We start from the raw sequence: 26,162 nt of genomic DNA on the forward strand, positions 1-26,162 counted from the left end.
TATCAGCCACACAAAGAAACCTGGGCCATACATATTCAGAGCCCCAAGTCCCAGGGACACCTCTCTTCCTTATCAGGGAGGTTCTGGTCACAGCCACCAATCACTGGTCTAAACACCTCTAAATGGGGGTCAGGATTACAGTCATTTTCTGCCTGCCCCACCTCCCACCGGGACCTCGCTCCTATCAGCTGTCGGGAAGCCTAGACCTCCTTGTAAAGGCTTTAAACACAGGACCATCTCGTTTGTTCCTTCTTTCAGGCTAGCACTGAAGATGCATTGGCTGGGGCTTTCTTTTTCGGTGGAGGATGCTTTCTCAATGTTTTTGCCCAGAGTTGCGCTCCTCACAGCTTGAGATAAATGACTCTGTAGTCTAATTTACATTTTTAATTCCCTCTTAGCTTCAGGAACCCACAGATCTTCCAAGTAGGAGAGCAGACTATTATCAGTCTTCTCTTCACCCTTCTTCCCATTTTCAAACAAGACATTCAGCTCCAAACCCAGAAGGGTGGTCATGGCACATTTTACAGGCGTGCGCAGTCAGCGAGAGCACAAATGCTGCCTCTGTAGCTTAGACCACTTGACCTAGTCTCTGTCTCTCTCTCTCAGGCATCTGCTTCTTTTGGATTGTGGTCAGACTCTGGGGCATTTATTCTTTGCCTTCCTTCCACTGCTCATCCTTCCCATCACATGCCTCCACATACTAGGCACTCAGAAAACTGCCTGGCAGATTTTGTAAACCCGTATGATAGATTAAGAGAGCTGCGTGCGTGTGTGTGTGTGTGTGTGTGTGCGTGTGTGTGTGGCAGAGGCAACCAGCAAGGGTAGCAGCCATTGGGAAGGAATTACATCTGTTTCCACGTTCAGTGAATACTGCCTTTTCTTAAGTCTTGACCTTTCTTTCAAAATGGGTTTTGCCAGAGTAATGGCTATTGTGAAAGCAGGGTCATTTGATCTTTACCTGTCAACCAGAAGTCTGTGCTTTCCTCAGAAATAACACATTTCTTTGTTATCACCTAGTACTTGGTCATGTGTGTCACTTTTATTTCAACACTGATCGTAGTCTGACTTAATTCTTGTAGGGTTTCTGGTTCTCCTCCTATATTATAGCCTCTTTAAGAACATGACTCATACAGGAGTCATTTTGTTATGTCATTTTGTTATAAGTGTCAAAGGGTTACATATATGTCATTTTGTTATAAGTGTGGTCTTCAAACAGGGAAGAACTCAAAAAAGGCCTGTTGATGGGAGTTCAAATGAATCACCCCCTCACTCATCTTATCACCAGGTATCCTTTATCAAAAATTCTTATTCTTTCCCAGGGACCCAGGGATCTTCAGGCTCTGGGATGGGTTTCTGCTTCAACCAGAGGCCTTGCTGTACTGGCACTCAGAATGTTCTATTGCCCAAGTCTCCCTTCTGTTCCTGACTATCCTTTCATCTACCTTCCTTCCTTCTCCCTTGGGATTTATGTCTCTTAGAACTCTGCCAAATGTAAACCCCACTGTGACATTAGATATATCGCATAGTTCAGCCTTATCTTTCCTGCTTGCTTTTCTACCAGCTACTTTGCTCCATGAATGATCCTGAGCATGACCTGCCATTGGTACAGGTGCCAAGAGGCCTGGCTGGCCAAGACCCTCTTCAGTTTCAGCCTGTGATATAGACTTATAATAAGAAATATGTATTTGGTTTTCATCCTCATTTCTGGCACAGAGCTCCTAAAATTCTTACAGTCTCGTAAATGTTGAGAGCTAAAGGTGTCTTTTGTTATGTTAATGAGGTGACTTTTGGACTGTACCTAAGGATGCAGCCTGGCCACCAGTGGAGAAAAATTTGTGATTAGAGGTTTGGAACTTTCAGGCCCATTCCATCCACTCCACTCACACCCCAACCTCTGAGGAGGGGAGAGGGGCTGGAGATTAAGTTCTATCACCACTGGCCAATGATTTCATCCACTGTGCCTACATAATGAAGCCACTATAAAAACCCTCTGTAATAAACTGGTAATTTAGTGAGTAAACAATTTCCTGAGTTCTGTGAGTCACTCTAGCAAATTAATCGAACCCAAGGAAGGGGTCATGGGAACCTCTGATTTATAGCCAGTCCATCAGAAGTACAGTTAAAAACATGGGCTCGCAGTTGGCATCCTGAGTTGGAGGGGGACGTTGGAACCTCCAGTTTGGATGCAGACATGCTTTACATGGAGTCCTATGTGGATGGTGGGGGCCGGCAGTACCCTGGTGGGTACAGCTGGGAAGGCAGGTGTATGGCTATCAAGGATAAATGGGGTGACAGTGACGATGGGAAAGGAAAGAAAAAGAAATAAAACCAGAAATAAACTTTTCAGAAAAGAAAAAAGAGAAAAAAAAAATCAAAAAGAAAGGACAGCAACAGGAAAAAATAAAAAGAGTTTAGAAGAACCTAAAGCTCTAACACCAGAGAACAATTAAAAGATAAACTGGGGCTAGGCTAAACAAATGACAGGAAGAGTCAGACCTCAAATTAGCCAAAGAAACATTTGGTGTTAATAAATAGAGCTTATAGAATCCATGCTCTGAGCCCATTTTCAAGAGATGACTTCAATTGTTTTGAAAAGTTACTAAAAGATAAAATTACACAATATGAAAAGCCACTATATCATGCAGGTTTTGGGAATCCTTAGATACAAATGTGTGTTTTTCTTTGGAAATTGATGACTTGAAAAAGATGACCAATTCATTGACCGTGCCTTGCAATGACAAACAGAAGCAAGAGGAGGAGAAAGAAGCAAAACGTGGTTCCTGGAGAGGGATTCAAGCCAGCCTGGCGAGTACCATGATGATGTGATGAAGGATGCGTACAGGGCTCCGAAGCCCTCATATGACGTTTTCATCTTCTCCTGGTGTCTTCTTGTGTTTTGCGCCATCCCTTCAATGTGTAACACAACTTCCTTTCCTTTCAGTTCTGCCAAATGCTGCAATCGGAAGGGCAGTATGGTACAGTACCATTTGTGCTAGCTATTTAACCCTTTGACAAGTAGGGGCCAGTGTGAGAATGAGGAAGTTGGATCTTGCTGCCAAGGAGTTAAAATCTGGAAGCTCGGTTGCTTCTAAATCCCAGTTTAAAAATAAATCCTAATGTAGTTGTCATTGTCGCTATCTGACTCCATAGCAGCAGGATCACTAAATTGGAAACAAAGGTTGCAATACGACCAAAGATTGTGTAGTATTTACTACCACCGTGCTGCCTTAACCATGCCTCCTTGAACTTCTTCATAACTTGTGAAGAAAAGCAGTTTTCAGAAAGGTCACGTGGTGTGCGCCTAGTATTAAAATTGAGCTTGACGATGTAAAAGATCACATTGTGAAGAAGACAGCTTACTTCAGAGTGAAGATGCTGCTGCTGAAAAAACACAAGTTTGATACTTAAAAATTAAATAACGAAAGTCCTCCGACTTCAGAGCTAAAGAAGGTGAAGCATTACTGCATTACCAGTTGTGGACTCTCTTGAGTGTCACTACGTCTTGACTGTCTCATTTTTATTTATCAGAATATTTCTACTGATGGAGCACTTCAGCTGGAGGAGAGAAACTCTGTATCTTTTCTTTTTTTGCCTGACTGAAGTGTCTGGAAAACAGCATCTCCTTTGTTCTGCTAGGCTGTGATGGGATTACTTTACTCAGTTTGGGCATTTCCTTTCCCATATAAAATGAGCTCAGTGAACTGTACCCATTAACTAGAGTCTGGTGAATTATGTTAACAATTATGACATCTGCAATGCTTTATAAAGTAACTATCTTAATGAAATCACTATTGTGAAGACTTACAAAGAACACTTTGAAACAAAAAGTTTAAAATATATATGTTTGATTTTTTTTGCTGAAAACTAGACACGTGGTAATGAAACCAAAGGGATTTGTGGTTTTGAATATCATATGAGCCGTCTACCACTCGTGAAGTTCTTTAAGTGTAGGTAGCCAAATAAAGTCGATTCCCTCGTGCCAATCTTCACAGTGTCACATAACAACAACAACAATGATGATAATAATAATAATAAAAGGACCTTGAAAAGCAATGGTTTTAAGATTCTTAAAGAAGCCCCAAAGGGACAATTCCACTGTGTGCTTCTCGACCAGCATCCTGAAGATTCTCTTCACTCATTTTTCTCTTCTTTGCATCCAGCAGGGCTGTTATCTAGGACAACTTATTCTGCTACTGCTACCCACCCTCTAATTTTTCTCTTAAATTTCCCCCCAAACTTCCTTGCACTATTCCAGCCCTCCCTTACTAATTCTATTTTCTTCCCTCTTTTTTTTCTCTGATTTAGTGTTTTATGAGGTAAAGAATTTTAACCTCCAGGCTTTTAAAGATTCTTCCTTTGACCCACTGCCCCGATCAGCACAATAGATCTTAGACTGTAAATATAAGTTAATATGGACTCTGTTATAAAAGGCTGTGAATACAAAAGCAGCCCGCACGTTATCCACATCACCAGCTGGATACTGATTTTTCATTTGAGTTCTTCAGTACGTAGTTTATTTTCTACTCTAAGCACTCAGTTCCTCCTCTTCCCCTGTCTCCTGACAATTCTCAAGGGTCTCGGTTGGTTTTGTGTCTTCGTTTCATATCTTTCTTTTACAGACATGAGGCAGCCTAGTAACTGATAAGTTGTGCCTTTGCATCAGCTGTCAGTTGTCCAAATAGCGGACCTGGAAGTATCAAATGCACTCTGTATCCTTGTCATGGCAATTCCATTGATTAGTAGACAACTTAAGAGGAAAACTGGAGCACAAGCGAGGATAAAGGATTGTATGTGTTCCCAATGAAAAGAACACAATTGATGCACAATTGCCCTGAGGTTTATGGATATTTTCCCTGTGGGCTCCAACATCCTCTCCAAATTGGCCTCCAATCCTCATTCCATAGAGCGGTAAGATGCAGATGGTTCCCTTCTGCTCACAACAATGGAATGTTAGTGGCGGAGCAGAAGAAGAGTGGAGTGAGGTATCTTTGCCCAGAAGTTTGGGGTCTTTTATTAATTCCCACACCAGGGCAGGGGGATTTTGGAGGCAGATGAAGGGAAGGAAGGATGAGTTGGAAAGGAGGGGATGTGGGTGTGAGAAGATCATTACTGTAGGGACAGCCACCCAGTCTCCCAGGAGGAAAGAAGAGGAGGGCAGAGCCCAGGTCCCATAGGACAGCCCATTGCCTGAGACAAGGTCTGCTGTCTTCTCCAGCTGGTGGCCTAACCACACTCTTTGCTGGGGCGGTGCCGGGAATTATGAAATGGGACCTAAGGTCTCTGCTGGGAAAACCTAACCTAGCTCTAGCTAGAAAGAGCTGATGCAATCACCTTCTCAGTTTATAGGTCTTGTTTTTCTTCCCGCTACGTTATAGATAGACATGCGTCTCCCTGTGCTCTATGTGGTACCCCTCACCCCACACAGAGCTCCCTTTTCTCACCCCCCACCCCCCGCCACATCCATTTAGCAACAACTTAAGCATCTGGGACCTGCAGGGACAGTGGTAGTAGAAGGGTCAGACTGGTTCATTCACACAGAATTTTGAAAGACCTCTGAGATGAAAACTGGAAATAGAAGCCAAGGGAAAGTACATGGCATATGATCTCTGAACTTTTAATCCAAGAGCTCTAAATTCAAAACACATTTCCCCCACTTATGAGTCCCCAATTTAACTATTCTGAAATGTGCTTTCTCATGTATAAAATAAAGAAAATAATGTGCTCCAAGCAAGACTTATTAGCCCCCCACTCCTTTTCCCCTCTTACCTCTGGTAGCAAGTTATACCCTCAGAGTTAGTAATATTAGCAGAAGAAAGTTTTGTTCTTGGCTTTTGGTTTTGGTTTTACAACTACTCCCTGCTGAGGACTTGCAAGTCCCAGGCTCAATCCTACAGAGGACAGAAGAATCTAAAGGTTTAAACTCGCTATTGTCACCCTTCTGGTTGATATGAGACATGATGGTGCCATAGTTCTGACCACAAGGCGCTCAGCCAGAATGAGGCTGCAACCTGGTAGGGATGGGAAAGGAGGGTGATCAAAATCTGAAGAGGATTTTGGGGTAGGGAAAAAGAGGGAAGGAAAACCGAGAGGAAAGCAATGAATGTTTTTTTTGTTTTTCTTGGCTGCGTTGGGTCTTCATTGCTGCATGTGGGCTTTCTCTAGTTGTGGCGAGCAGGGGCTACTCTTCGTTGCAGTGTGCAGGCCTCTCATTGCAGTGGCTTCTCTTGTTTCAGAGCACAGGCTCTAGGCTCGCGGGCTTCAGTAGTAGTGGCACGTGGGCTCAGTAGTTATGGTTCACGGGCTCTAGCGTGCAGGCTCAGTAGTTGTGGCGCACGGGCTTCGTTGCTCCACAGCATGTGGGATCTTCCTGGTCCAGGGATCAAACTCCTGTCTTCTGCATTGGCAGGCAGATTCTTAACCACTGAGCTACCAAGGAAGTCCCAGAAATGAACGTTGTAAGGCAAATGGAGGGGCTTCTAATATCTGTCACATATTTTTCCAAGAGGAAAAATTGTCAATATGTATTTATGGGTATATTATATACATATGCATATACATATATATATACACATATATATATGGTGTACGAGAGAGAGGGCACTCAGCAAAACATAGTCACTAAATGAGTGGCTACTGTTATTTCATCATTATTACTGCAATGACAGTTAATATGTACAAGTGCCAAGTGTTCTTGGAGATGGCCTAGTCCACATTGGTTTTATCATTGACTTTCCCCCCACCCTCCCTGACTTCCCTCCCTCACAGTTAATCTGCACTAGAGAATGTATGATCTACATCTCATATATTCTGAACCTGAAATAAGACAGGAAGCTTTATACCTCTGCCTCTGGGACTTTTCTCATGTAAAGTGATTTTTCTTGGGACGTCCTACCTGAGGCACCAATATTGTATTATTCAGTCCAGACAGATACTTAACTCTTATTAATTCTCTGCCTACCTTTCAGTTTGGGGTTTCCATGATTGAAACACAGTCAAACCCACAGTGAGTCCTCAGGCCATCAAACTGTCAACAACGCCTCCACGAGAGCTGGGAACATAGAAAATATTGTGCCAATGCTGGTATGTATAGAGGAGGGCCCGCCTTTATTAGTAACATCTGGTGCAGTTTGTTAGAATACTCTGGCCATGTGGCCATGTGCGTACTACTCTGATAAATGAAGGCCAGCATGGATGTGGGCACACACGGGGGCTCACCACTCCCCACAGAAACCATTCCAGCCTTCCATCCAGTAGCTTTCCTCATAAGTTGGTCTTTTTTCTCTAATTTCAACAACATGTTTTTCTAGGTTTAGAGCTGCCTATTTCCCCACAAAACCTACATTTTGGCAAAACCCCAAGGCCTTGAAAGGTAAGGGATTTCAGGATTCTGCTTCGCTCCTATGAGCATTGTTCTCCTTCCCACCCTCATTTTCTTGTCTCACACACCCAAATGCCCACAGACCTTGGACTTGCCCCCCTTCCACTACTTCCTCATGGGGATTAGCTGACAGTGAGAAAGATACAGACAGCCGGGTCTGTATTGTCTCTGTCCATCACACTGCTAACCAGAGTGCCAAGCAAGATACCCCACAAGCCCTCAAAATTTAAAATAAATAACGTACAAATGAGTAACATTCGCTCTAATGTCTGCGTGTGTTAATCATCTTAAGAAAACAAGTTGCTCCCACTAGTTCCCAAATCCCATACACTGGCTAAATTGTGTCATTTGGAGATTGAAGATGGGCCCCCAGTATTGGGCACAGTATTGAGAGAAGAGCAGACAAGGAAAAAGTGAGATACCAAGCCTTGAACAAAGAATTCTTTATATTACTTTGTATTCCTTTATATTCTTTATATATACTCTATAGTACTTTATATTACTTTAGAAACTGCTGATTCTTTTTTGTAATTGCCCTTAATTCCTCTCTCATAACCCATTGTCAGCTTTTCAAGATCACCCTCCCTTCACTAGCATGGCCACTCACAGCCCTAGAGAAAAACACAAGTCTTAAAGATTGCAGCCGTTGGTTAATATTATTGCTTTGCTTACAGAAGAACAGCAAATATTTATTGAGCACCGTCTTTGTGGCAGACACTGATTCTAGGAAAGGATTCAGCAGTGAAAAAAAAGCAGACAACAATTTCACTCTTATGAGATTTAGTATCTAGTGATGAGCAAACAGACAGGAAATATTGACTACATAAAATATGTAGTATGGAGCTTCCCTGGTGGCGCAGTGGTTAAGAATCTGCCTGCCACGTAGAGAATGGACTTGAGGACGTGGGGAGGGGGAAGGGTAAGCCGGGACGAAGTGAGAGTGGCATGTACATATATACACTACCAAATGTAAAATAGATAGCTAGTGGGAAGCAGCCGCATAGCACAGGGAGATCAGCTCGGTGCTTTGTGACCACCTAGAGGGGTGGGATAGGGAGGGTGGGAGGGAGATGCAAGAGGGAGGAGATATGGGGATATATGTATATGTATAGCTGATTCACTTGGTTATAAAGCAGAAACTAACACACCATTGTAAAGCAATTATACTCCAATAAAGATGTTAAACAAACAAACAAACAAAAAGAATCTTCCTGCCAATGCAGGGGACACGGATTCAAGCCCTCGTCTGGGAAGGTCCCACATGCCATGGAGCAACTAAGCTCATATGCCACAACTACTGATCCTGCATGCTGCAACTCCTGAAGCCTGTGTGCCTAGAGCCCATGATCCGCAACAAGAGAAGCCACCGCAATGGGAAGCCTAAGCACTGCAACAAAGAGTAACCCTCGTTCGCTGCAACCAGAGAAAGCCCACGTGCAGCAACGAAGGCCCAACACAGCCAAAGTAAATAAATAAATATACTTTAAAGAAAGACAGACAAAGACAGACGTTTAAAAGAAAAAAATAATATATATATATATGTATAGCATGTCAGATGGTGATATATGTTAGTGGAGAGAAAGGAAAAGGGAAAGAGGAGTAAGAAATGCTTTTCAATAGGTTGGTTAGAAATAGTGTCCTTGATAAGACGACTTTTGAAAAGAGACTTGACAGAAGTGAAAGTGTGAACCACAGGGAAACTCAGTGGAGAAACATTCCATGCAGAGGGAGCAGCAAGGACAAAAGCCCTGAGGCAGGGCTGTGCTGACCCTCTGGGGGAACCATAAAAAGGCCAGTGTGGCTTACCATTTGGTAGGCTATTATAAGAACTTTAGCTTTTATTCTGAGACGGAAAGCCATAGCCAGGGTAGTTATATGATCTTATTTGTGATTTTAAAAGGATTCTCCTAGAGGGAAAGCAAAAAAAAAAAAAAAAAGAAAAAAGAAAAGAAAATTGTAACCTGATAATAGCCAAGTGTTAATGCTATAGAGTTATTACAGTGTTATTATCTAAGAACTAGAACCTTGACTCACGATTTTCACTACCAGTTAAGGGTTAATATACTGCTTAATTTTGTACATTCATCTCATAGCTTAATTTTGCTATATAAAAAATAAAAATTAAACTATGAAAATAAAAATAAAAGGATTCTCCTGGTGGCTTGCTTGACACTAGAGTACAGAGGGTGGGGGAGAAGAGTGAAGGCAGTGAGGTGACGCCATAGATGATGGCCACCTTAAACCAGAAATGTAGAGATAAAGGTGATGAGCAATGGTGGAAATCAGGGTGTAGGTTGAAGGTAGAGCTGGTAGGATTGGATGATTAATTGGTTATGGAATATGAAAGGAAGAGCTTCAATGATGACACTAAGTTTTTTATCTGAGAAAATGTAAGAATAAAATTACCATTTACTAAGTTGAGGAGAATCACTTGTGGGGAGGGGAGGAAACAAGTGTGAAGGGACGATCAGGTCAGGGTTGAGAACTGAGGCATGTTAAGTTTAGGATGCCCTGTGGACGTCCAAGATTAAATGCTGAATGGGCAGCTAGACCCAAGGAAGAGGTCCATATTAGAGGTGTCTATTTGGTAGCCCATAGTATATAGACTATATTTAAAGTCATGAGACTGGAGGACTTCATGTAGGAAGTGAATAGAGATAGAAAAGAGAAGAGGTTTGAGCATCATGTCAGTTACTCTAGAGTTGCAGGACCGTGAGGAAGAACCAGCAAAAGGGCAGGACAAGGGACTGCTGGTGAATTAGGAAGTAAACTAGGAGAGTGCAGCACTCTGGAAGCCAGGTGAGAGGAGAGGAATCATGGATATTAAATGCTGCTGATAGGAAAGATAGACCAGGACCAGGAATGAACCACTGGGCTTCACATCAGGGAGGTCATGGGTGACCTTAGAAAGAACACTTTGGTAAAGAAGTGAAGGCAAAAGGCTGACCAGAGCACATGCAAAAGGAACATAGGATACTGATGATAGGAAGTAGGGACAAGAATTCCAAGAAGTTTTATTGTAATGGGCAATGGAGATATGAGAGAGTGACCGCAGAAGGATGTAAGGCCAAGAGGACTTTTGTTTTTTTCTTTTAAAAAAATATGGTGAAAATTAGAGCATGTTTATATGTGAATGGGAATCATCTAATAAAAAGAGGGATAATTTTGATGATGCAGGAGAGAAAAGAGAGAATTGCTGGAGCGATTTTCTTAATTAACAAGGAGGGTTAGAATACAATTCACAAGTGGAGACTTTAGCCTTAGAAAGGAGCATGGCAGCCACAAAAGGAAATGAAATTATTTGTAGTGAGGTGGATGGACCTAGACTCTGTCATACAGAGTGAAGTAAGTCGGATAGAGAAAAACAAATACCATATGCTAACACATATATATGGAATCTAAAAAGAAAAAAAATGGTCATGAAGAACCTAGGGGTAAGACGGGAATAAAGACACAGAACTACTAGAGAATGGACCTGAGGATATGGGGAGCGGGAAGGGTAAGCTGTGACAAAGTGAGAGAGTGACATGGACATATATACACTACCAAACATAAAATAGATAGCTAGTGGGAAGCAGCCGCATAGCACAGGGAGATCAGCTCAGTGCTTTGTGACCACCTAGAGGGGTGGGATAGGGAGGGAGGGAGCAAGGGAGACGCAAGAGGGAAGACATATGGGAACATATGTGTATGTATAACTGATTCACTTTGTTATGAAGCAGAAACTAACACACCACTGTAAAGCAATTATACTCCAATAAAGATGTTAAAAAAAAAAAAAGAAGGAGCATGGCAAGTTCATCTCTTACACTGAGCATTGAGCAGCTGAAGGTAATACTCAGGTTCCATTCTGCCTGGTGCTCAGCTAAGCATTCTATCTAAATTTACTGATCAGCTCAGGAAGAAGGCTGTCTGTGGTCATTCATAACCTGATCTTGCATCTCTACCCTTTCACTAATTTATTTATTCAACAGGGTTTAATTGAGCAGTTCCAGTGTGTGAGGTACAAAAATGAGGATAGAAAGATGAACAAAGTATTTTCTATTTGGGGAAGTATGTTTATGACCCCAAAGAAAATTACAATCTACCAGGGGACGCACGGTATGTGCCTAAAACACTGCAAACCTAGACAGTATAGGATAAACTTCGTAACAGAGGCACAAACCAAAAGCAAGAGCTTAGTGAGAAGAAAAGATGTAGAGTCAAGTCTGGATTCTTGGAAAAGGTGACATATAAAAGGATTTCTCTTAACAAAGAATGAGATAATGGTGTCCCAGACAGATGTGATAGCATAAGTATCAGCATTTAAATGAGAAAATTTAGGGAATATAATCTGACTGTCTTCTGTGGGACCTATATCACCCTCCATTGCCTGTATCATTTTTTATTTTGTTTTTGTTTTTTTCATTGTTATAAGGATCAAGATAGACAGACTTTCTAGGGAAAGATCTGAGACTAAATCTAACTCTTCCTGATATGAGGTATTAATTATTCAATGTCCTTCAAATTCAAGTTTCGTTAATAAAAAAAATTCAAGAGATGTGATCTCTGTTCTTTCTATAGATGGAAACGCATTTAAGTGTTGCCAAAGACACAGCACAAATCCAAGATAGAGGTTGGCTTAAGGCCAGAGAATATTTCTGCCTTATCTACACACACACACACACACACACACACACACACACACATACAGACACAGAGAGAGAGAATGTGTAATGGCTGGGTGAAACCACTTTGCTTAGTTATTATTTCCTGATGTCATAGTGAAGATTAGAGGGAAAAGGAGACTCCATTTACTATGATATGTCTAAGAGAGGGATGAGAAGAAGGTTTCTGAGAGTATATGCACTCAGCAAACTCTGACAGCCTCTTACGTGATGGTCACCATGCTGGGCTCTAGACAATGTAGTGGCCATGGATAGGAAAACAGGGCACTAAAGCATTCCCTGATCTCTCTGCCACACTCCACAAATATGTACCGATGGAACAGATTCAGAGTTGGGCAAAGATGTGTGTCTACCGCCCTGACCCAAAATAAATCAGCTTCTGGATTTTAATGGCAATATCAGGGATTTATAATTTTCAGATCATGTCCACATGTGTTACTTCATTTGACCCCATATGCATTCAGTCTGGCTCAGCCCCATTACCTGCTTCACTTCACACACGTGCATCGTGATCAAGTACTTGCTGAGGCAGGGGGTAGGGGGGACACATACTCTAGGGTTATGTTAGTGAGAGAACCCTCCGCAAACAAGCAAGAAACTTTACAAACATTTTCAAATGAACAATTTTAAATGACTTGTTCATGAAAAATAATACAGCTGTGCGGTAATGACCCAATGAATGTGTCTCCATCCGCTGAATTACAATGAAGAGATCTTTGTTAGTTGGTTTTACACCAGGAAATGTCATCCCCAGCCCCTCCTAAAGCCATCTACAGATGTCCTCTGCCTCCAAGGAACACCCAATCCTCCTACCCAGAAACTTCTATCCATCCAGCTCTCCAGTCCTGGGTCTCTCCCTTCCCAAGGTTCACTGACATTAATTTCCACTCCTGAGACATGCATCTATCCCTCATGTGTGCAGCATGAAACGTGAAACTGTCCGGCCCCTGGGACAGAATGAAGAAAGAATAGGGAAGCCCAAGCCAGCCTGGCACTCAGCCCTGCTCAGAACTCTTGAAGTGTCTGTGCATCACACAGACATAATAGCTGAGACCCTGTGTGTGTGTGTGTGTGTGTGTGTGTGTGTGTGTGTGTGTGTGTGTCTGCATTTCAGGCAGAGGCAAACAGAAGCAATATTTATCCAGCCACCTTCTCAACATAAAGGGGGCAGCCAGGTGCCCTTCTTGTCCACAGAGCAGAGGTCCACCCCTGAGTGCGGGAGGTCACAGTTGAAATGGGTTTGAGGGCCAAATTATCGCCCCTCCCAGGCATTGGTTTGCAGTGCAGAACCAATTTGAAATTGTAGCATGATCAGCAGTCTCGCCGGCGGAGAGACCAGGACCAGTGTAAAGCGAGGTAATAAATCAAGGCTCAGTTGCCCTGAGTGGGGAGCCCTGGCTGAACCGGCCCAGGCAGCTGTGAGGCAGGATTGAGATGCATTGGCAGAGCTGTGACGGTGACCCCCAGGCTGAAATAATTGGGGTTGGGGGAGGTGCCCTGCGGGTCAGACGGAGGGGCACTGGAAGAATATATGGGGGGAAGAAAGCTTTCAAAAGACCTGCCTAGACAATGACAGGCTTTGGTCAGAGTAATTATCTGCCATGTTCATACGTGCTAAATTCACTTCTAAAGGAGAAACGGGCGCTTACACAAATACACAGGCACAAAAGGGAAGAAAACCCTTCTTGAAGAAAACGGAGTACGTATAGCAAAAACAATAGACCCCAGAGGGAAAGGTGATGGAAACTTGAGCAACTTCATTTCAAGGCAAACAGTGCCCTCTAGAGGCGTGAGTGCTAGATGCAAGGGAAGTGGAACAAAGAAGTTCAGGGGAACGCAGTGCTGGAGAGGACCCTCTGCTCTGGCTGTTCTTGTGATGGGGTCTAGATTCAGGGACGGGGGAGGGAAGTCCCAAGTATTTCCTCCTTCTCAACGAGTGTCCATGACCCTATCACTCTCATACTTTTTCCCAGATGACTGACATAACTCCAGTCACTGAAAGGAGACATTTTGACAAACACAGTTCCAAAGGGCCTGTTGTTAGAGCGAATGTTCAGTTTCAGTGTGTGGCAATAGAAATGGGGATTTTTCATAGGGAACCTCAAAAAGAGGAAAATTCAGTACAATGCGGGGTGGGTGGGAAGGGGCACAGGGACATATTAGATATAGCTTAGGGAATTTGATCTTTCCTCTTTCAGTAAAGCTCCATCCAGAAGTCATTGCTTTCAAAAGTCAAAGAGTCCCCCGTGGGTCCCTTCATGAGCCCTTGAGCCACTCTAAATCCGGCTTTTATGAGTCCTATTCACATTCACAGTCCCCCTCTCCCCAGGATCCATCCTCCACAGCACCTCCCTCATCTCTCCTTTATTCTCTTCAGCCACTTCCCACGGATCCCCTCGCCAGACTGGGGAGCAGTGAGGTGCAGTGAGAAGGCCAAACGTTCCCAAGCTAAACAGATGTGGGTTCACATTCAAAACTATGGACTTCAGTCCGTATGCATGGTACTCTGAGCCTCCTCTGCATCTTCATCTTAAGACCTGGCTGAGGGCTTCCCTGGTGGCGCAGTGGTTGAGAGTCCGCCTGCCGATGCAGGGAACACGGGTTCGTGCCCCGGTCTGGGAAGATCTCACGTGCCGCGGAGCGGCTGGGCCCATGAGCCATGGCCGCTGAGCCTGCACGCCCGGAGCCTGTGCTCCGCAACGGGAGAGGCTACAACAGTGAGAGGCCCGCGTACCACACATACACACACACACACACACACACACACATACACAAAAAAAGACCTGGCTGAGAACGAAATAATGCCATTTGCAGAGACGTGGATGGACCTAGAGATTGTCATACAGAGTGAAGTAAGTCAGAAAAAGAAAAGCAAATATCGTATCATATCACTTATATGTGGAATCTAGAAAAATGGTACAGATGAACTTACTTGCAAAGCAGAAATAGAGTCACAGATATAGAGAACAAATGTATGGTTGCCAAAGGGGGAAGGGGGCGTGGGATGAATTGGGATTGACATATATACACTCCTATGTATAAAATAGATAACTAATGAGATCCTACTGTATAGCACAGGGAACTCTACTCAGTGCTCTGTGGTGACCTAAATGGGAAGGATATTTTATAAAAGAGTGGATCTGTGTATATGTATAACTGATTCACTTTGCTGTACAGCAGAAACTAACACAACATTGTAAATCAACTATACTCCAATAAAATAAATAAAAATTAAAAAAATAAAGTTAAAACAAAGACATGGAAGGAGTAAGTGACTTAAGGAGGGTAAGGTGTCTAGCGTGGGGAACAGAGATTGTGTCCAACAAAAATTAACTACCTCCTCCTTCCCTTCCCCATCACCACTGAGTAACACCAGATGCCCTATCTCTGTTCTCTCCCTCTTTCTATTTTCTTCCCCTCCAGTCCACACTGCACCCAAAATACTACCAGACAACATTCCTGAACATTTTCCTGAACATGCAACACTCCTGTGCATTTTCTGTACCACTTATCTTAAAAACAAGCACAACAACAAAATAAGTGTGTGTGTGTGTGTGTGTGTATCTATATATGAATGCGTGAATGCACGAGAATGACAAGGAACTTTTCCCTTTTTCTTTTGTACCTTCTGTGTTTAAATTTTTTCCACTGAGCATGTGTACATTTTTTTATTTTAAAATATTTTTCAAATAACTTAACAAACATTCATGGAGTACCTACTGCGTACCAAGCACTGATCCAGATGCTGGGAATTCCCAAAGGTGGTCCTTGATCCCTGCAGAGTTAACAGTCTCCTGGAAAAGAAACCAGCAGAATGCTGAGGTGGATGTGCTGAGTGCTGGGAAATCAAGAGATGCAAAGTACATGGGGCTCAGAGGAGCAAGATGCTAGCTGCCAGGGGAAATCAACAAGGGCCGGACAAGAGGAGACACACCGCAGCCCTGACGGGAAGGATCAGTGGGCGTCTACCAAGTGGAGGAGAAAGATTTGGGCCTTCTTAGTGGAGGAAGAAGCACATGCAAACACAAAGAAGCATTCGAGTGTTTGCCTTGTTTGGGGAGTGGTAGGTAATTTCGTGTGGACAGAGGACAGCATCCAGGTCACAGAGGTAGAAGATAAGGCTACAAAGAAAGCCTGGGGTCTTGCTGAGGATCCTAGTGTGATGAGATTGGAAATTCACTCTTTATACAACAGGGAACCACGGACAATTTCAAGTATGGGCATGATACAACTGTATACTTCCTGGCATTGTTTTTTAAATTATTTCATTATGTCTATAATAATTTTGCAGTGTCTATGACACAGATCTTGGTCCCCCACCTCCTTATGGAGTTCAAGTTTCTCCAAGGGAACAGCAGAGGCAGCTGGAAACTTGTTCCCAGACAGAGTGGTGTCAATGACGTAAATACGTTATCCACAGTTCTTATTAGAATGTGGAAACAATGTCTATCTGAGGTACAATGTTCTGATCACAGCCCCGGCCCAGGAACGCAGTATCTCATTTCTCAGAATTACTGTCAGGTGATCAGCAGAATAGGCTTCCCTATATCTCCCTTTCCTCTCTCCTTCCCCATCCCAGTCTCCCCCTGGGAGGCCTTCCACGAGGCAGAGCCCACCACCCACTGCGGCTGCTTTTGTGGATGTGCTGAAGAGATGGCTGGTTGGCCCAGAGAGCATCCACATGGCTCCTGGTGATAACACCTCAAGCAGGAGAAAAGAAAAACGGTTTTCTGTTGATGGCACTGCGTACAGCCGGCTGAGCTGTTTGGCACAGTCTCTGCAGCTGTGTATTCATGATGCTATATTTAAGCCAAAGAAAAAACCCTCAACCTCTGAACGATAGAATTAATACAGGCTGGAATCTGGTTGACCATTTAAGTGGTTGTTTGCTTCTCCTTGACAAATACTCCTGTGAGGGAGGGAAACGAGCTCCGGGCATGAGCCCCCCCTCCCCCCCAAAAAAGTTTAAACCCCAACTGTACAGAAAAACAGGGACAGATTCTGCCACATGTGGTGCCACTTGGCTGAGTTTCCCAACTGCTCAAATGATTTCTATGGCAAATCTTCTCAATGGAAGGAAGGGAAACATAAGCGCCAGCTCACGTTCTAGGTAGGGAGCAGGTGATGGGACGAGCACGCGTGGGGTGAGGAGGCTGGAAGAGTGGAACTCTTCCATGGAAGGTAGATTTAAATGAAAGATGGAACTCTCCGGGCTGATGTGGTCAGAGAAATACACCTGCCCAGCCCGGAATGCCACCTGCTCCTCCAAATGCCCATGTTTCCAGCAGCTGCACTCGGAGCCAATCAGGTCTGTGTACTTTTTTCCCTCCTTCCTTGGGTCCCAATGTTTATCCATGGATGACATACTTAGGGTTGAAGGCTTAAGACCATCCAGGAAAGGGGGAGAAGATTGATTATGTTTTCTTCCTTGTTTAGTTTTTAAAGGCATGTTGAGGAGAACCCTGGAGGTTTGATTTAAGTCAGGCTGACTACCTATATCTATTACTCACTTTTAAAAATCAGGGTGAGGACTTCCCTGGTGGTCCAGTGGTCCAGACTCCATACTCCCAATGCAGGGGGCACGGGTTTGATCCCTGGTCCCCTGGTCGGGGAACTAAGATCCTACATGCTGCACGGCATGGCCAAAAAAAAAAAAAAAAAAAAAAAAAAAATCAAGATGAGAGCGGATAGAATTAACATGGTCCTAGGCCAGGGAACTCAGAAATGTCTCATTTCTCTTTAAAATCAAAGACACCCACACCCTTGGAGTCCTGAGGGAAAGTGCACAATGAACCAGTAAGTTTGGCTCCCAAATTCAATGCTGTGGATGTTGGGAGGTCAAGTAGCACTTCTTCCCAATTCCCACTACCATGAATAGCTTCAGATGGAAGCAGGCTGTGAGGTCTCACTTTTATTTTAGTGCTCCTAATTCCCAAGTCCTTGTGTCTGATTTCTCCACCCTGCACACCCCTGGAAAGTAGCAGAATGGAACAAGCAAGAGGGCCAGACAAGCAGGCCTCCTCTGTGTGAATGTGGAACAATGAGAAAGAGAGAACAAGAGAGACAAAGGGGGAAAAGGAATTTTTAAAACACAGTGAACTCCACAAATATGGACCAATCAGAGGTCCGGCACAGTGGAAACCCCGCTTCCATTCTGCTATGCAAATATATTACTGCTTTATTTTGTGTTAAGCCTTCCAGAAAACTTTAGATTGTTAGAACCAAAGATCACTTAGTGGACCAACCATTTTTACAAAAACAAAGACAATCAAAAAAAAAAAAAGAGTGAGACCTGCCCAAGGTCACACAGCTAGCAGTAGAATGGCAACGAAGATCTGGGTGTTCTCCCCACACCTAGCACTTCTCTCAATACCCTCCTGCCACAGATGGCGTCATTTGGTAGTGCTTTTTGTAAAGTTTTCCCCCAATAACGAGGCATTAAATTCATATTTCAGAGAGACAATGTCTTAACTATCCATGAGTGTTAAACAGCTTTACACATCTGTAAGACTGTGGGGTCACTCTGAATGGATTCTGGAATAAATGATCAAATTTTGGTTAAATGAATTCTCTCTGGACTAAATATACCAGTTCTCTGCTGGGACTCAAATTGGGACAGGTATTAATTAGTGAGTGATGCAGTTTTATCATGGATATGCTCCCAGGCTCCCCAAACGCTTTTCTACAAACAAAAATTCATGTTGCTGTTATTATATTATCAGTTTGAAGTTCAAAAAAATTAGGCCACTGATTCCAAATAGACCTTATGGGGGTCTGATCTCTCAGCAGGCATGTGGGTTAGCAATATTTAGCAGAAAGGTTGGAAGGGGCAGAGACCTGGTAGGAAACATTGGTCCCCAAAGTCTACACTTCTAAAAGGTTTCACTTAGCACTTAATTGCAAAACAAACAAATCCTCATCTTGTTCCAATTGAGGAGCTAAGTGGATAAAGTTTGCGTGTAAGGAAATAGAAGGGCTCCAGCAGAAGCCCCTTCCTTTGCCCTGAATCCAGACTGTACTCTGTAAGTCTACACCATTTCTAGTACAAATCAGAACCTGTGGACATCAAGCTATAGCAGAAGTATTCAGTACAACACAGAACTGATCTCTTTCAAACTCAGAGGTTTTGACATGATTGGGTGGATGTGTTAGACAAGTAAGATGTTGAGTAGGATGCAGAGATTTGCAATGCTCTTCTGAAAAACTTTCCTGGATTTGCAGTCTTTAAATGGGCAAGAGGCAGAACTACAGCAGGCTTTGCGGTGACTTTTTTTTTGCGGTACGCAGGCCTCTCACTGTTGCGGCCTCTCCCGTTGCGGAGCACAGGCTCCGGACGCGCAGGCTCAGCGGCCACGGCTCACGGGCCCAGCTGCTCCGTGGCATGTGGGATCTTCCCGGACCGGGGCACGAACCCGTGTCCCCTGCATCGGCAGGCGGACTCTCAACCACTGCGCCACCAGGGAAGCCCTGCAGTGACTTTTTAGTTGATCTATTTAGTTCCTTTAGCAAGGATGTCCCTAGGGGAGGATGGACCCTAGAACAACCACCAGCAGGGGCAAGGGCAGTGGAAAAAATCACTCTAACACCTTTCACTCTTTTCTCAACTTTATCTCAAAAACTCAGGTAACTTCAGGAAAAGATGACCTCAAGATAACTTTGAAGGAAAAGGAGCAAAAAAAAAGGAAAAAAAAAACAAAACAACCACTCTGCTCTTGGAGACTAGAAAATTAAGATTATAAAATCATACCAACTTGGTCCCAGTGACTGATATAATGGTTCATGTATTCATTCAGAAAATATTTATGAACACCTACTATGTGTTAGGTAATCACTGGGAATATATTGGGGACCATCCCTACTGACATCTACTGCCTAGTGGGTGAAACAAACAATATAGAATAAACTGGACTTGGTTATGATAACCAAAAAACGTGAAACTTTCAGCAGCTCTAAATGAATATTTCAAATTCAATACCCATAAGCAGCCCTCCTCCATTTTGTAGCTACACTGTCTGGGACATGCGGCCTTCAAATCATTGAAGAAGAACGAGAGAATTGAAGAACGCGAGAGATGCTTTTAAGGGCCAAGCCTAGAAGTGCCTGACATCTGCTTGCATCCCATTGGACAAAACCCAGGCACTGGCCGCCTTATAGCTTCTAGAGAAGGTAGGAAATGTAGGGGTGCACATGGATATTTGTTGAGCACTTACAGTCTCTTAATTACAGATTCCGAGACAACTCAGGGGGTAGAACCACCACCTGCTCCGAGAATAAACTTACGAAGTAATTGGCTTCAGAACTCTTACCACCCTAGCAGCGGTGAGAGGGGAAGGTGACTTTGATTAACCCACTTCCTAGTCCACCCACTCTTCTGAGTGTAGACACAATTACTGGGCACTTTGTCTGACTCATCTACACTTTCTTCCAGGCCACCCCCAGTAGGTCCATTTATTCGTGGCTTTTCCCTCATTGTTTAGATTCTCCTCTCTGACCCTTTGCAGTCTGTCTTCAGTACCTACTGGACCTGCAGATTCCTTGCAAATATCTGACCACGGCATGCATTCACGGAGCCTGAATTAGACGCTCTTTTGAGAAGTGAGAAGAGATGATTCACTTTTCCCTCATGCACCTCAACAGACTCATTCCTGTCTGTTGTCACACGGTAACCCCAACCTAGAATGACCCTTCCTCCTCAACATCTATCTAAAGTCCTTCTTCTATGGCCCTGCTAAAATCCTACCACCTGCATAAAGTTTCCAAATCTCGTATCTGCTAACTTACATCATCATTTATTTTTCCATTTCAACCCTCTCTTCCTCAGAAAGACTTGAATAAAGAAGGCAAGCCAGGATTTATCTCCTGGTTCCCACAGTGACTTCATGTGAATGTGTGTGAAGAAAACCTGCTCCTGAGTCTCCCTGGGGACACTAAGCCTTTTCCTTTATGTGGCTCTTGAGGATAAGTTTTGTCCATCACTTTGCCTTGAGACAGGTGGCCCCAAAATAGCCCAGGAGAAGGCTGGGGCAAAGACACAGGCAGTAAGCTGAAGGAAAAATATGAAAAGACTGGTGTCTCTGGGCTTGAAGTCTATTAGAACTGGGTGAAAATTCTGACTTTAATATTCTGCAGTTGAGTAATCGGAGGTAAATTACCTCCTTTTACTAAGTCTTAGCTTGCTCAATTTGAAAAATACGATAGTGGGCTTCCCTGGTGGCATAGTGGTTGAGAGTCCACCTGCCGATGCAGGGGACACGGGTTCGTTCCCTGGTCCGGGAAGAGCCCACAATGCCGCGGAGCGGCTGGGCCCGTGAGCCATGGCCGCTGAGCCTGCGCGTCCAGAGCCTGTGCTCCGCAACGGGAGAGGCCACAAGAGTGAGAGGCCCGCGTACCGCAAAAGAAAAAAAAAAAAAACAATAATAACATTGGCCTTTCTGTGGTGTAGTAAGAATTAAAGGTCATATATGTGAAGTTCTCAACATTTTCCTAAATGAACACATACAAGTGGTGGTATTGCCCTGCACGTTTCTCTCATATTCCCTATTTACTCTTTACAATGGTTTCCGCTTGCTCCTTTTTGTGTATCTTTCTAGTTCTCCCTATGGTGAATATCAATTTTATATAGTTTTTTTTAATTCCCTAAGGAAATGCCTCTGACTGGGTTAGTTATATATAATATAGAATTATATATAATATAAAGCAGTCCGATTGTAGAAAGTTTTCTTGCCAGGATGCAGCAAAGGTCCCTAGCCCATTAACAAATTATTTTTGGCTTAGACCCTGTCCTATCATCTGTGGCCCTCAGGTCAGGGTGACATGGCCCAAAACTCAGTAGCCCATGTGTAAGGAATTGCCTGCACCTCCTTTTTACAAAATGATTATGTGACTAGCAGGTACAGAGTTGCTGGTGCTCAATAAATATTTAAAGAAAAAACGAATGTGGTGGTCTTTCACTGAGTCCATCAACATTGTTGAAATACCTGAGGAATAAATAACAAGCAGAGCAGTGCTTCTCAAACTTTAATGGGCATAAATCACCTGTGAATCTTATTAAAAATACAGATTCTAATCCATCAGGTCTAGGGCAGGGCCTGCATTTCTAATAAGCTCCTAGGAGATGCCATTGCTGCTGGTTCATGGCTCACTCTTTTGGTAGCAAGATAGCAGAGAACCAAATCATGACTATCCCTACATCCTTTCATTTTTTTTTTTTTTTTTTTTTTCGGTACGCGGGCCTCTCACTGTCGTAGCCTCTCCCGTTGCGGAGCACAGGCTCCGGACGCGCAGGCTCAGCGGCCATGGCTCACGGGCCCAGTTGCTCCGTGACATGTGGGATCTTCCTGGACCGAGGCACGAACCCGCGTCCCCTGCATCGGCAGGCGGACTCTCAACCACTGTGCCACCAGGGAAGTCCCCTACATCCTTTCTTAACGTTCTCCTTCTGTGATAGCAGCCCCACATAGTTGGTATATTAATGCTATAGACAACTTCTCTTGTAGAAGAGAGGATAGACTACCAAACAAAATTCAGCTTATAGCTCAAGCAGCAAAAATGCAAAAAGGTGTGTCAGGACATTGGGTCACCTGCCTCACCTCAGTACTCACTGCGCAACTCTGAGCATCTCTCAATGACTATAAGTTCTTCAAAGACAAGTACCTCATCTTAGTGATGACTTGTATAGTGCTTGGTACATTGTACATTCTCAACTAATAATTTTTTGAATAGAAATGGATTTCTCTTTGGTATTCCCTACAACATCTAGTGCACACAGCAGCCACTCAATAAAAGCTTGTTGAATGAATTAATAAAGATGCAAAGAAATAGTGGTTGTGGTCCTGTGTAGAGGAAAATATTATTTCTCATCAAAATCGTCTCAGCAAGATCATCTCTTAGGGCTGGATGGGTAGTAAGGGAAATAACACTGATGTTAGACCAAATCCTTGGAATTGAGTAGACCTCAGCTGACAATCCAAATTGGTTTGGGTACCATATGGTACCATGATTGAAGCATTTTTCAGGCTCACTAATAGAGAACTCAGGCTGGCTTTAGAGAGGAGTGGGTCAAACAAGTTGACTTCTATGGGTGGAGCGCTAAAGCAAACTGCGGTGGTTGCAGAGGGAGCTGCTGACTTGGGTTGCTTCTTCCTTCTCCCATTGCCAGGAGCATGCCCTGTAAGAAAACAAATGCCAACTCCAGGGGAAGAGGCCCAAGGTCCTACGTTTTCTGAGAAGCCCACCAGGGAGCACCTGAGTGTGAGGCTGGAGTGTGAAAGACTCCTTTCTCCGCAGTTGGCTCATAAAAGAAGCCCTATGGCTTGAGTCCACCCACTCTGTGCAATCTCTGACAGCAAAGCAGCTCTGAGACCTGCAGACAGGCGGGGGACAAACGGAGGAGAAACACTGCCAATACTGTGAACAAAAGCTCGCGTTGCTGAAGTTACACGGGATGTAGCCTAGGAGTTTTGCTTTCATGAGAAAAAAAAAAGAGCATTTAGAGTCTGGGATGGAGAGGACAGAACAGAATTCTTATTCTTCATAAGGAAAATCAGGGAAAACTGGAGGGTGGCACCAGAAGTGTATTGACGGAGTCAACAAATTTCATATAAAAAGATGGTCAGTATGTACATTCTCCATTCTTCAAATTATCTTCATGTGCTCTTCTTTAAAACTAGACCCACAAAGAGATTCTCAAAGGACTATGGGAGCTTGTTTTAGTCCCCTCTAGTTTCTTTTTGCTTTATTTCCTCTCTTTTCTTCTCTTCAGCTGTCTGTTCGGAATGGGCTAAGGCATTGATAAGGAACAGATTTGAAAATCATTCTCAAAATTTACGTCCATATATTTTGAGAGGTGGCCTTAACTAGCAAAAACTAGAAAAGAAAACTAACATTTTTGATCACTTACCAAGTGCTAGGAACCACTCATAGCACTTTACCTGTGTTAACTCAATTATTCATTCAATCAACTCCTCAGGTGGGCACCATAATAATTATGGACATTTTAAAGATGAGGAAGTTGTAAAACAGGAAGGTCAAGTAACTGTCACAAGGTCATTCAGAAGCCAGGGTTCAAAGCCAGTCAGTCTGACTCCAGAGCCTACCTTAAACACTGCACCAGGGACCTCTTAGAAGGAACATCACCATTGGGGCGTCACCATGGTGACTCTCTCCCATGCAGCCCTCTCTAACAACTAGGTAGAATGCCTGCCTTCTTCTGGCTTCTGTTCTGTCTCTGGATACCAACTCTTAATCATTCACTTGTTTCATGCATTGAAGTCAGTTCTCAGGCAAATTTCACTGAGGCTCCAGGGACACCCCACATGACATCCCTGGCCTGGTGTCCAAGTTCTTGTCTCTTTCAACTGCCCCTCTTTGCCTCTCATTCAGCCCATTCTGCCCTATTCCCTTCGTGATAATCCTTATCACCTATTTTCTACACTGTGTTTAGACACTTTCTCATCTTCGTTTCACTGCCTTAAATCTGTCTTATTATTCTCTAATTTTAGGTCAGTGTCTCCAATAAACACAAAAGCAAAGACTGTGCACGTACTTCATCTATATTTCTCTCACAGTGTAGCAGAGCTTTGAGTGAATAAATGAATGAACTAAAAAAAAAACTACCTTTTTCTTTTCTTTCGCCTTATTTTTCTGATCCCAGCAAGTCAAAAGACATAAGGTTACATTTTAGGTAGCTAAGAAGTTCTGGGATAGGTAGTGGCACATGTGTTACAAAAACATCAGAAGCCTGATGTTATCACCCAAGTGATTGGGGCTGGGATGGATTCCACTCCTTGTTTTCTGCTGAGACACTTCCCCATTACCTCTTAGTCTGAGAGCACTGACCTCAAGGGCCCAGGCAGGGTGGATGGGCCACTCTAGGTTTTCAGAAGTGAAAATGTCATATTTGGTAGGGAGGGAAGGGAGGAAGGAAAAGAAGAACACTTGAAACAAAGCTTCTGGACTAATATACCTAATTTGATACTCAGGAAAATCAAAGCAAGTGGAAACCGAGAAGCATATATTAAATTAAGTTCCTTAAAGCCCACTGGTTGTCTTTCTCTAGATTTCTGTCACAGTAGCTGGAAATTAGAGGATGTCTCAGTGTGCCTTCCAGCTCTGGTATTCTGTTTTAATTTCAAAACTAGGAAGATGTGCCCATCATTTTCCCTCCATCTCCCAACCAGCCCCTACGTGATGCATATTCAGCCTTCCTTTGTGCTATCCAGCATCCCCCCAGCAAAGGGTGGTACAAAGAACAGGAGTTCTGAAGTCAGTCTTTGATCCAAAGCTCGTTTCCATAATTTATTAACTGTGGGATCTTGGGCACATTATTTAATTTTTCTCGGTTGCCATGACAATGAAATGAAGCATCACAGATAAGTACTTAGTACAGCACGTAACTTCTGTAATTTTGAGTAGTACTGACCATGTTCTCCACCTGTCTTTTTACCCCTCTGATTTTCTTCTTTCCTTAGGATTTTTTCCCCTTTTTTAAACCTCCTGTTTGTAAGTCTTTGCAATTTCCTCTTAACTACTTACAACTATTTTTTTACAACTATTTTTTTCTAGATTCCAGCTCCAAGTTGAAAAAGAAGGGAAACAGAAAAGTTATAAGTCTTCAACCTTGGAAATTATAACTGGAAAACCACTGCAAATCAGCCATGGACTTAGCGGGAATAAAAAGTTATTGAGATTCTATAAGTCTGGAGTCACCATCTGAGAGTAAAACTTGTAAAGAAATAAATAAGTGCTCCCTTCATTCAGAAGATACTTTTGCCTTGGGGATCATAGCAGCCCTGAGCAATTTTCATGGATGGCCTGAAAGCAGTATCATCCCTGAAGCAGTGTCCTGTGTTGGAAAGGAGGGGAGAAAAACCTCCTACAGAACTGTGAGTCACGAGTGAGGAGTTTGAGTCTCTAACTGGATGTGTGACTCTCCTCAAATCAGTTAGGCTCTCTGAGCCTTTGATACCTTGGCCAACATTCAGGCTCATGCAAAACCCCTATGAAAGTACATGGCTAATTTTATAGTATCTGGTCTCCCGAATCTTATAACCATGATGACCATTCTTCAGGAAGGCCTCCTGAGAACTTATGTGTTGTCATAAAACCACAGTTTTACT

At 43.4% G+C, this 26,162-nt stretch overlaps 1 pseudogene; it reads left to right on the forward strand.

Annotated features, from left to right (window-relative positions):
• Positions 1 to 2,191: 2,191 nt before the first annotated feature.
• On the forward strand, positions 2,192 to 3,501 carry LOC111169252 (eukaryotic translation initiation factor 3 subunit J-like; annotated as a pseudogene).
• The last annotated feature ends 22,661 nt before the right edge of the window (positions 3,502 to 26,162 follow it).

The sequence above is a fragment of the Delphinapterus leucas genome, chromosome 1 (genome assembly GCF_059928025.1).
Source record: "Delphinapterus leucas isolate spDelLeu-1000000601 "Yukka" chromosome 1, BTC_Dleu_Yukka2, whole genome shotgun sequence".
Taxonomy (NCBI): domain Eukaryota; kingdom Metazoa; phylum Chordata; class Mammalia; order Artiodactyla; family Monodontidae; genus Delphinapterus; species Delphinapterus leucas.